This window comes from Varroa destructor, unplaced genomic scaffold (assembly GCF_002443255.2).
Source record: "Varroa destructor unplaced genomic scaffold, Vdes_3.0 BEIS01000004.1, whole genome shotgun sequence".
Taxonomy (NCBI): domain Eukaryota; kingdom Metazoa; phylum Arthropoda; class Arachnida; order Mesostigmata; family Varroidae; genus Varroa; species Varroa destructor.
Window position 1 is genome coordinate 44,162,986 of NW_019211457.1, and position 12,009 is coordinate 44,174,994.

A 12,009-nucleotide genomic window follows, 5' to 3' on the forward strand; every position below is an offset into this window, starting at 1 on the left:
CGAATTCAATTTTTGGGCACAGCACAATTCAACATGGCTGCCATAAAGCGGTCAATGCTAGCGTCTAGTGCCCAGCGGCGTTTAAGGTAATACTACAAAATTACGTGTATAAAATCCTGCGAGAAACTTGAACGTATCATCTAACAAGTTCGCTGAATATTTTGCGAATATCAACAAAATTACTTTGAAAAAGGTGTGCGTTCACAGTTCATCTAGCTTCTATTTTCTGTCAAACGCGTAAATTCACAGAATCGAAACGGCATTTATAGAACGCCTTGATTAGTAGTCTGGTATTCGAAATCGTTATTATCGGCTAATTTAACCCAATGGATTCGTGTAAGGCTAGCTTGTAAGTGAGTCTTCACGTTCCCGTTATACCAGTACTGAGTTTGTCAGTTGTGTAGGTAGCTGACTTTCACATAGTAGTACAATAATGAACATTTTTTTATAAGAGCTAAAACCTTTCACCGCTAATACTTTGAGAATGGGAAATGCTAGTTATGGCATAGTTTCGTCGAGTATTGCAGAACACGAGAATGGCCTTCTAGAGAAGTCTCGAACGACGTAACAACCTTTTTCTTCCAAAAAGAACGTAATATTCTTAAAAAATACACAGCGGAAACTTAACCAGATAGGCATCGATTAGGTTTGAGCACTGTAAATGCGTCTTTCCTCTAAATATGAACAGCAAAACGGTATATATCTCATTTAACAGAATGTGTACGAATGGTGGGCGATAGCTTTGCAATACATGCTCATGAACTTTGTTGTCACAGACGCTGCCTTTTACAGCAACGTTTATGTTTCATAAAAGTTTCTTCTATTTTTAAGTTTTGTATACTAAACGTATAAACAACAATGGAAAAGCTGCAAATTAGATACTATATCCATTAAACAGCTCACGATGCCTTCAACAAACCTCTTAGATAGCAAAAATAATACTTACTTGAAGTGAAGCAGTCGGAACGAATTTGAACTAAACCTTTTTAATTGAGTACAATGAACACCCACAGATTCATTATACATAATCAGGAGAAATATTAATTGTTTTTATCGTTTTGTCGAGATATTGCGTAACCCATCTCTTTCTCTCATGGCACAATTATCGCCCACAGCACGGTGGTACATAGATTTTGTTTTATTTCATCTTCCGTAATATGTACATCGATAAACGTATCCTGTGAAAAGAGTTGAATAGGCGAATCAACAGTGTAAAATATATTTAAGTTAGGATTTTTTTCATTTTTCATTCAAATATGAATTGACCAGACTAAGCGCCTCCATCGGCTCTATAGGCCTCGGCGTGTATTGATTAGTACTAATTGCCTACTATGTTTGCGGTATCAATGTATTTCAATCATTGATCTAAATAAGAGTTTATACTTTTATGCAGTCATGTATCTATCACAGCCATTACTAGTACCATTTACAATGATGAAGTCACAGGGATCACTGAAATTCGCTGGTGCTCGCGCCATCGCCTCCGATTCACTGATTCATACAGGAATTTAACGTGTGCAAAAGCGTAAAAAGTTTTCAATTATTCCGAAATCAACTCATAGACATGAGGTAAAGAATTTTATTTCATCAGATCAAACGCGCTATTACTATTTCGAATTTGGCTGTACTTCGAAAAACGGTGATAATAGAAAAAACAGATAAACACTCACTCGTACGCTCATAAAGTTTAAGGAGCCCGCTTGAACAAGTCTCAACCATTGTCCAAAACGAAGACTGAAACAACTACCTAGTATAGTAACGATCTTTACACGTCAATATCTTATTCCTCTGCTCAAACTTGGCGAGATTCACTTTGTGGGCTCGCGAACTGAACGCGTATATTGCAAAGAATATTGATCTGGCTCCAACGACGATTTCACCGTATGCTCGTTGATACGGTGTACCTAGCCAGCTGCCCTTAGCCACAAAATTATCACGGAACAACCTATCCTAGATAAAAACCGCTCTTCGTGATAGCCTAGTACGTAACATGTTTATCTGTTAAACAAGGGATACATGGTAATCTAGGTTTGAATCCAGGGGGTCGAAGGTACATTGATTCGTCTTCAAGCTAACCGTGTGAAGTAGCGTCTAACTGCTCAAACTATCGGATGTAAAACAGGAAGGATATCCTAGCGGGCAGGCATTTTATTAGAAGCAATAAGCACATAACTACACGACGGGACCATTTTCCATTTTTTATGGCGACGCCCGACTGCTTTGAACACAGGCCACATAACTACTGGTCTGAAGTTACGCTCTAAATGAAACCATCCTCTAAGGAGGGTTACAAATTTGCAGCCTGTCTAACTTCTGATGCTGAATTGTTAGTTTTCTGGGTTGAATGGGTGCCATGCTGGTGGGTGTCCAAAAGGTGAACTTACCCCCCTCCCCCCCACAAACACATATATATATATATATTCGTGTCGGGAAATTTGATAAAACGTTTCTGATTTCGGTCGCTGTCGTTGATGTCAAATGTGTACATGATTTGCTGAAGAAGTTCGACAATTTGTAATAACTTCTACTCTATGTACATGCTCTTATATCTGTCTTCCGCACTTCCGTGTGCTGTGTTTAGATATTTTGACAAATGTATTTAACGACTAACGATAGTTGGAGACAATTGGAAATCAAATAATAGCCTCGCTAACTGAGAAAGTGAAATTAGCTTTGCATGTTCGGATTAACTAAATGTACCTTACCCTAATTGCTTACAATTTCAAATGGGGAAAACGGATTAGACTGACAATTAAAACATGTCACAAAAACCTCTAAGGGGATTCCATACACATCGCCACGAGTTTGTCGATAACCAAACGAGAACTTCGCAAGTTCAAGGAGTAACGGTGAGTTTATACTGAATTTTACGATAGAATTAAGTTAATATTACTTGTGAATTCGTTTTTCCATACCACCACCGGTACCGTGCAACACAAGCGTTTGCTATAATAAGTGAAAGCCACATCAATAAGGCTGCTGTATGCGATGATCCAAAACGATACTTTTTCTAGAGATATTATTATTTCATCATAACATTCATACCAATTGTTTAGTATAAACGGGTTTGTTTCTGTAAACCGCGCTCAATTTTTAGATCTGTTAGATACGCTTCTATGTTGGTCGCCGACTCACGGTCAGTTCAGGCGGGCGTCACCTCACCGTGTTATACGTATGTATAAATCATCTAAGATTATCTTTAAAGCATGTACTTAAGCTTATTTTGCCGCCTCCCGTTATCAAGGATAGAGGACAAGCCTCACCGAAATCAATGAGTTTCCATATAATGCCATTTTGTATCCTCTTAACTAAAAAATGCAGGAGACTTCGACAGTATTAACTGCTCTATTATTGTATGTAAAGTCATTTTCTCCAGTACGAACGTTAAGTTAGCCAAATGTTTATTAGAAGTCGCGCTTCTGTGTACCATTTTGAATACCATGCTGATAGAACCACATCCTATATTTGAATTAAGCTATTTTCTGGCGTGACGGAACCTCATCCTACAAATCGTCTGCTAGGCCGATCATAATATTTACTATTGTTATTTTACTACATTCGGCTCTGGGCGAACCTCACCATCTAACATAGGCTAGCGAGAGGTTATCAGCATGCGGTCGCTAACGGTAACATTGAGAATACAGTAGTGGCGTGTGGCAAAGCAACATGTTACTTGGGAATTTTTCAGCTCGCATTGTTTGGAAACTGCCTCTGTTGCAATGTTCATTTGATGCTACCTTTTCATAATCATTATCAGCATTACCAGTGTCACGATTTCGTCGAATCGAATCGATTAGATACATGTTTTGCCGTTACTAATGCTGTCTCATTGCCCAACAGTGTTGCTCGTCTTCAGTCGACTGACGTCTACTTGGGGTCGACTGAAGACCAACTCAAACCCGGCAAAGAAGGCTAATCTACTATCTGTAATTATATTATCGCTCCGGCTATCGTTAAAGAATGGCGTCAGTGTCCTGAAGGCTCTGTGTTATTTGCCGAAAACAGTTACCTATAGTTATTGCTAATACAGCGTTAATTTGGGTATGATCAGTTGAATTTTTTTGTTATGCCTGACGCGATTGATTTGTCAGTCGGCGTTGGAATATCAGATCAAGCAACTGTCAGACGCATGCCACACGAAGTGCGTCCGGCAAACAAAAGGATAACCTAGTGACATGGTTTCGCTAAAGAGTACTGACGGATTTAATTATCGTATCATTTAGGCCCACAACAATAGTACAAATGTACATGTAAACATATTTACTATTCACAAAGTGATTATTGACTCAGAGTGTATCTGACTATCCAGCAGCCATAGTGCACGGAACGGATAGCTCTTGACTAGTGGAATTTATTAATTCCACTAGAAAATTGAAGGTTCACAACTGTGGGACAGAGGAAACCAGTATCACTATCCACGATGAGTGATTTCAACATTGGCATTGTATAATAGTTGTAGTTGAATGCTTCATTCGGTATATGATGGCTTGCTTGTAGTGGATTTCACGAAACACACAAGCATACACATTCTAAGACTGTATCTGTATTAATTAATCATAAAATGTTCCTCTAAAAGACTTTTTGAGCTTATGTATATACCTATATATATATATGTAATCTACTACTGCACAAAAACACGGGATGCATTCAGTCTGTGAACTTGACGAAAATAGTCATGCGGCTCCGCTGGTTTTTATCAGTTGGCAATTTCGCTGTTCTCAATAATCAATATGAGGAAAGGAGTGGCAATGAACTGTTATCGTCATGATAGCACAATGGGTAACGGATTAGCGACGTGTGGTGGCATTAAATTCGAATACGGGCATAGGGCACACTTTATTTTGCGTTACTTTTCGAAGTAATGCCTAACGGTTTAATTGTAAGTTAGCGATTGTTGCCGTCATGTCTATTCACGAATTCATTTAACAAAGCTTGCGTACAAACATCTGCGCTTTTCAAATCGTGCAGTTATTTCGCTAGCTCGAAAAACTTGCTACGGGCATTACCAGAGATGTTTGAATGTTGCTAATTTTGACACGTTTTTTTCTGTACGCAGATCATAGTAGCTACAAGACTTTGCCAAAACTACTATTTCAATATCTGCGAACAATGAAAGTAAAAAGAGGCTTGAATATATAAACTTCATCAAATTGATCTATTTTTGCTGCAGTAAAAATAGTCTAGAGTTCTTATTTAGTTATGCATTGCTTAAGTTGTGGCCACTTTAATAGCTGACAAATTGAAATCATGTATTTACAGAAATAGGAGAAAGCTTTTCGGAAAGTCCTGTTAAGTAGCTGATATTCTCTAAAAGCTTGTCACCGTGGATAACATTCGCTACACACGTCGCTTTACTCAATTATAGCTGTAGCGTTTCGTTAATTAAGGCTAGGTTACCGCTAGTGGGACAATATCAATAAACGATACAGGTGAATAAAAAGTAGGTACACTCATACCTAATATCGTATAGCAACGAAAGGCAAACGCTTATGTCGGCATCATCACACGCCATCCGTATCACGAGTGCATTTATTATTATTATTATCATCATTACAGACAACCTTCTCAGCAAATAAATGTGGAGTTCTGACTGGTACTGCTGCCGCCATAATGAAATCCTTCCTTCGTCCTGAATTGTCATGAAGATGAATGTTAAAATAAACAATTTGATTCGTTTTAGCCTGTGACTTCCATACGTTCAACTTCTCAAAAATTTAAACAACCAAAAATTAACGCTACCTTGGTACCTTCATCATTATCGCTTTCGCTTTAGACCCCGGAACATGTATTATGCAATAGCATATCGGAAGGTTACTGTATAGTCCCTAAAACATTTCATTTGTTATTAACTTCATAATCATTCGGTACCAATCAATCTTTTTTTATTGCAACATAGAATGGATATCCTTTACTTATATTACATAATTACGTACCAATCCAACGATTTTGTAGATATATTACGAATCTAGCAGGTTAAATAACACTTCACAATTACAGTATGAAATATTATGTTTTAAATTAAAGTTATTTAAATCATACTATTGCGTTATTTCTATGTCTGCATCATTAATATGTCGATACATCAATATTGGGCAGCTTTTACAGACCTTTTGAGTAACGTGGAAAAAATTAAATATAGGTAAATATATATACATATATATCTTGCTTTTATTCGCGTGTGTTTTCTTTAATAGTGGGAACATACAAAATAGAACTAAAAATAATCGAACCCAAAACAATAACATTTATGTATAAAGATAATTATCGTCGCGAAATATCGTCGCTGAAGCTGAGCTTATTTCGACCTATCTAGATCGACTACGCCAAGTGGCTGAGCGGTCAATGACGAGCCGGTCGAGTGAATAGCTAAAAACTGGAAGCCTTGTTTGGATTCAACTGGACAACTGCGGTAATAATCAGAAATCTGTAGAATCGTTTGCTGAGTAGTCTCTCGTATCGAATGTGGGATAATCGTTCTGTTACAGCCGAAGGTAACGTTATCGTGCAAGGTACGCGAATTGTTATCCATCATCAAGCTAATGTGTGTTAAGGATGCCTACGACTTTTTTCTGAATTCAGTAACCAGGATCAGAGCGCAATAACATGTAGGAGTAAAACGCACCAACAGAAGCCTACGTTTTTTTTTTATTATCCGCTTCTGTGATACGCTAAGGCGTTCTCGATATTATCCGTATGTCGCGGCATAGTCAGAAGTATGCACGAGTCGATAGTAACTCACCCAAATAAGGAATTCGGCCTGTTCATGCTTACTGGGCCATAGCCCTTGTTAGCGGCAGTCGAATGAAATTTCAAAGTACACCTTGTTGACCCAGACAGAACACCACCAAGTTCGCTTACGAAACGTAACTAAGGAGTATAGTATTAAAACACGTGAATACCACACGTGAAACCCATGAATCGATCAATGCACAGAACACAGATAACCAAAGTAAATTTTCTTTACTACTTCTGTAAAATCACTTTCGGACCCTTCGTGTTCTATGAAACGGCCAGGCATCTGGATCGTTTTATCGAGGGTTGCATGATTATTAATACTATTAGACCAATAAAGACAGGCAACGGATTTTTTTCGCTCGTCGCATATTTTTATTAATACGCCATCGATACTTCTTCACAAAACATGATCTTGTCATGTAATTTATTTAATACATTTCATTAATTTTAGATTTTCCCTTATACAACAGATGTAGATAGATTGCCGGTTCCAGAATTTTGTGTCTTCTGGTTTTTATCAACTTGGAGTTTACATGGCGACGATGCCGTTTGGCAACAGTTATGCGTAAATATCAAAAATATCAATTGGTGAAAATGGTACAGATCGAGTTATGCCTATGATTTATGATGGTCTCTAATTTACGTTCTTCTTTTTTTGTGCATGCCTTATATTTGATCGGGAAATTGTTGCGGTACTGTTCTTGCCAACATGTAGTTAAGCGCTAAATAGGCTTCATGCAGTAACTGCTACAGCGAGAGTATGATATCGAGAAAACTTGAGTACACTTTGGAGTTTTTAATGTCGAACATTTGGCTACGAGGCCAAAGGCCAGTAGCGTAGAAACAAGCCGTGATTGTGCCGTAATTTGCATCATAGAGTTAGCACGAAAGTGTAGGTTCAAAACCTGCAAGAAATACGTAATGGTGGAAAAAACGTAGAAATACGTAAATGGTGCCATCTGAAGTTACGCTCAACGAGAGTACTGAACATAAAATCCGACATATTTATTTGGATCGCTAGAAACTGTTAGCGTGAGCGCTGGAACCACTATATTGTGAGCCTATTTGCTTTTTATTACGGCGACCGCAATCGCAATGACTCAGATTAATAGTCGAATAAGCTCTTCTCATTTGATTTAATCATTTTTAGCGTTCAAGTATAGATGCTATTTGCTATTTATTAATAATACTTAATAACAAGCAGGTCAAGGTCGAAGCGTAATAGTAAGCTTAATGTGGCGTTTTAAGTAAAATACTGAAGAAAACTTCAGAGTATGTTCCATCATATAAATAGAGCATCATATATTATAAAAACTAGCTTCAAGTTACGGAACGCAGTTGCGTTCGGGTAGTCTTGAAAATGGTAAAATAATTTTCTTTTTTTTTTTAATTCATGCTTCATTCGAACATGCTAAATAAAAATAAATATAAAACACTTCATGCTAGTGAAGACTCGTTCTCATAGTTCAGTGTACAAAAAGGCTCTCTTGAAGACCAGTAGTGCCCATTCGATGTGATTCGTATTACATCCTAAAAAACATTTTTGTCTTCTACGCCTTGCATGTGTTAAGCTGTTAGGCATTACTTCAAATGGCTGACGATCACCGCATATTGTACCCTAAGTAACCCCTTTCGGCGGTCATAGACGTCTGCGTCATTTACCGCATGCCATTTTTATCTTCAGATAGACTGAGTGGCGAGAACTATTCGGCCCGATAGTTATAATATAACTAGGTAGATTTCACCCGAGGTTTCATTAAGTCTGCGAGCACAGTTATCCTGTTACTTACAGTTAACACGTTCATTATTTGGGTACACACTAGTACAATAGCCCGAGCAATACAACCCGTCAAATTCGTAAACCACGTTTAGTTGGCGACTGTCAAATTATCTTTTCTAACGTAAGAAGACTTTTTTAGCTCAATTAATAAAGTTAGATGTTTGCTTAGCTGACCGAACAGCCGGTAAAAAGCACAAACCATCGCTCGTTTCTCATAGCGTCCAAGCTCAGATTTGCGTACGGTTGGGTCTGTCTGTTTGCCCGTCAAGTTCGTCTTCGGCTGAACTTCGAAGGAAGTGGAACAGGTTCGAAAAACCATATCATAGAAGCTCTGCCCCGCCGACGTTTAATGGCTCTATGCATACCGGTGGGGTTCATTTTTACCCAAGCTAAGCAGACAGGAAAATATAAGCTACTCGAAGATGTGTAAATTGTAAATTTCAGATCTTTGTTTCCTAACTCTTGTTCTCCTAAAAACAAATGTGTCCTGCGTTTAATTTTTTAGACCTTTCTTTTACGAACGTTATAGGCGCCGGAAGCACAAGCGTTATAGACAGACCAGTGTTTTTACGACTTGTCTTCATCTGTCGCTCGAGCCTCTCTCAGGGATAATATAAAGTGAAAATCACTCAGTTCATTTAAACTAACGCATCACAAATTTACTCTGTGGCCCATAGTCTTATTCAGTTTAATTCTAAGCCAAAACGATGACGACAATTTTACAGTAGAGTCTAATCATATGTAAAAATTGATAAGACAAAAATATTCTTCAACTGAGTGTTTCTCAGTCTTATGGCAGAGCAGTCAGCACGTTTGTTTTTTTATGAGCATGAAACCGCAAACAGCTTCTATAAGTTATTAACTGAAAATATTTCACAACGTAATGAACTCTCGTTCATCGACGTCTTTGTTGGTCCCTCGACACAGGAGATCATGTCACTATGTCCTTTGGCTTCGACGAAGAGCGCCGAAGACTTTCCGCGTTTGAAAACGTTTATTTTTCTAAAAAGCATTATCTTCTTAGTACGAAACTGAAGCGGCAACAATGTCAAAGGTAACATGTCAAAGGCAAAGGTCGTATAGTTAAAAAAACAGTATTATAGTACAAAATTGCGGTTAGGCTTCCGTACTTTTTCCAGTGGTTTTTCTCAAAAACAAAAAAGACGTGAATGCTTATCACGAGATGGAAAATTACCAAATTTGAGTCCTCCTGTGCTTGTTAATTTATCTAATGTATTACCTTAATCAATGTATATATTTTTTGTTATTACAGTCCTTTTTTGGTAAGCCTAAGTAGTAAAATTTTTGTTGCGAGAAGAGATCTATCCCAATCAGAACGTGATATTCTTCCCGCGATAAGAACGAAGTCTAATTCGCTCAATGCGTTATCGCTGATTTATTTATAGCAAATCTCCATTACTGCATTTCTTATTCGTAAGGTTAATTTAATGGCCACTTGTTTCTTACAGAATTTACTTATATGAGCACAATTTATCGGTTCGTAATAGTATAGTATCGCAGCCTCAGGGACATTTCTGGGTAATTTATTTCGAGGATTGTTGGATAAAAATACGCTTCAGCTCAACAAAAGTCTCAGGTATCAAAAGAATTTTTCTGAGCAACTGGCAGTAACTTACGAGAAGCTTCAAATCGTCAAATGAGAACGGTACCGAAGGCAGAAATGTCGCTTGGCAGTAGATTGAATATATAGTAGCAACAGGCACGATACTGCGTAGCAGTAGTCTCAGTAGTCGGCTAGGAAACGAAGCTTCATCGCTTGCATCACGTCGTCGATAAAAATTGGATCTTCTATCCCGAGCCCAGACGCGAACTTCCCGGACAACAAACTGGGTTTTGCGCAAAGAAAGATACTTTATCAAATGAATGAAATTAAGCTTCTGCATATTTATAAAGGTTTACTTTAGACTGTGAATTTTAAATATTAGAAACGTCATTTGATTAAACCAGATTTCATTCAAGTAGAAGACCGTTTAGTTGTCGCAAACGAATTCTGTTGCATGACAATGCTTCACAGCTTTATACAGGACATGAATTATCATCTTTCGATCAGGTTGGGAAATTCTTCACGTATCGCATTCATCGACATTCAGTCGACTTATTCAAACTAGCATTTGTTTAGAAATTATTTTCACACCTAATACATTATCGTCTGTCGGTTATTTATTATTCGAATATTTAGCATGAGCATTACAATTGGTTTGCACGAGCGCACTGGGGGCCGATGACACATAAATACTAGTTTTTTTTGTGGGTCAAGAAAGTTATTCTAATATGAACTCCTGTACAATTAAAGTAATTAAGATTTTTACTAAGCACTAACCTTCTTTTTGCTTTGGGCATTGGCCCATTATTGGCGATTAGCTTTTGTTGAAATTCAACAGAGCCGCCTGTGATATGTATGATATGCCACCAGTACATGATAGGAATTCACAAATTCTGGTAGATAGTAAATAAAAGTTCCTAGGATTTTCAAGGAACATTGGTTTCCTCAACCTTACGGTACAAATTTGCAAATGCTGGTCGAGAGAAAGAAGCAAAGAACCGCAGAAAAGTTTGATCTAATATTTATTGAAGTTCACCTATTATAATTTTTGCTTTATTTACTTTTAAAACTACTACAGGTTCGGCTTTTATAAATAAAAACAAAAAGGTTTATTTCTTTGCAAGAGTCTACTGCAGAGCATTGAAATTGAGGTCTACAGTTTAAATAGCATTGTTTTAACGGTAAACATACTCTTTAGTCTGAAGGCCTATCTTTATCTTACAGTACAGTCAGGCTTACCCAATCCAAAACTTGGATTCCACGGTATAATTGGTTGGTTAACGTACAGAAATAATTGGATTTCCCTCTTCGAGTAGCCCCCCATTCCTATTTACCGAAAACAAACTGTAGTCAGACGCTGTAACACTTCGATCTACGCTCTTCAGTGCGAAGCTGTAACACGGTTGACTGTGTGTATAAGGTAGTAAAAAGGTTTCATTTCGAATAAACTTGCCGCCCGTGTTTAAGTAAAGGTATAACGGGAATACGTTAGCCCTGGTTCAAGCGCAAGGTTTTAAACGCTTTGGGTTAACACCATGTACCTCGTTAAATCAGCCCTTTTTTTGTTCACGACGCTTTGTTCATAAGTACACATATCCTTGCACATGTTCAAGTGCCCACGGGTTAGAGTAACCAGGTTAGAATTAGAAGTCTTACATTTGGTTGGCCATACGTAAATTTGTGCGGGTCTCTGCTTGAAAAATTATTATTATACTGTAGAGTGGACATGTTCGCTGTATATATCTAAGCTGTGCTAGGTTCGTGAAGGCTAGACAATGCAAAAAGACCGTAGTGATTTCCGGTGTTGTAGTTCATCAGGCATGTGCCGATCGCTGTTTGCCGCTTAGCCCATGCCACCACCGTATCAATAAACTGCGCAGGTTATACAAGACAACACCGGAACATAACAAAAATACAACTTGAATTTATT

At 37.9% G+C, this 12,009-nt stretch overlaps 1 long non-coding RNA gene across 1 annotated transcript; it reads left to right on the top strand.

Annotated features, from left to right (window-relative positions):
- Window positions 1–3,200: 3,200 nt before the first annotated feature.
- Window positions 3,201–6,171, top strand: LOC147756254 (uncharacterized). Its single transcript, XR_015326682.1, has 2 exons — window positions 3,201–3,626; window positions 3,841–6,171. It is a non-coding gene; the product is annotated as an uncharacterized LOC147756254 (long non-coding RNA).
- The last annotated feature ends 5,838 nt before the right edge of the window (window positions 6,172–12,009 follow it).